Raw genomic sequence first — 304 nt, 5'->3', positions numbered from 1 at the left:
TTTTATTCTTGAGAATTCTCTGTTAATTCATAATATTCTAAATTAAGTGAAATAACATTGGGGACTTTGTTTCATTAAAAAAAGTCTATGTGAAATTGGATTTCACATTTTTAATGGATTCAAATAAAATAAAAAATAAAAACACATCATAATGTAAAATATAGATTTAAATGAAAAGATTTGTGTTATGAAAACAATTACATATGATGTGGTACCATCAAATAACATTTTGAATTGTAGTTTTATTGTATTAGTATTTTTCAAATATCTTCTCTCTATCCCTTCCACCTTTTGATATGTCAAT

This window comes from Pteropus vampyrus, unplaced genomic scaffold, assembly GCF_000151845.1.
Source record: "Pteropus vampyrus isolate Shadow unplaced genomic scaffold, Pvam_2.0 Scaffold44, whole genome shotgun sequence".
NCBI classification, from domain to species: Eukaryota; Metazoa; Chordata; class Mammalia; order Chiroptera; family Pteropodidae; genus Pteropus; species Pteropus vampyrus.
This window is presented reverse-complemented; position numbering follows the sequence as displayed.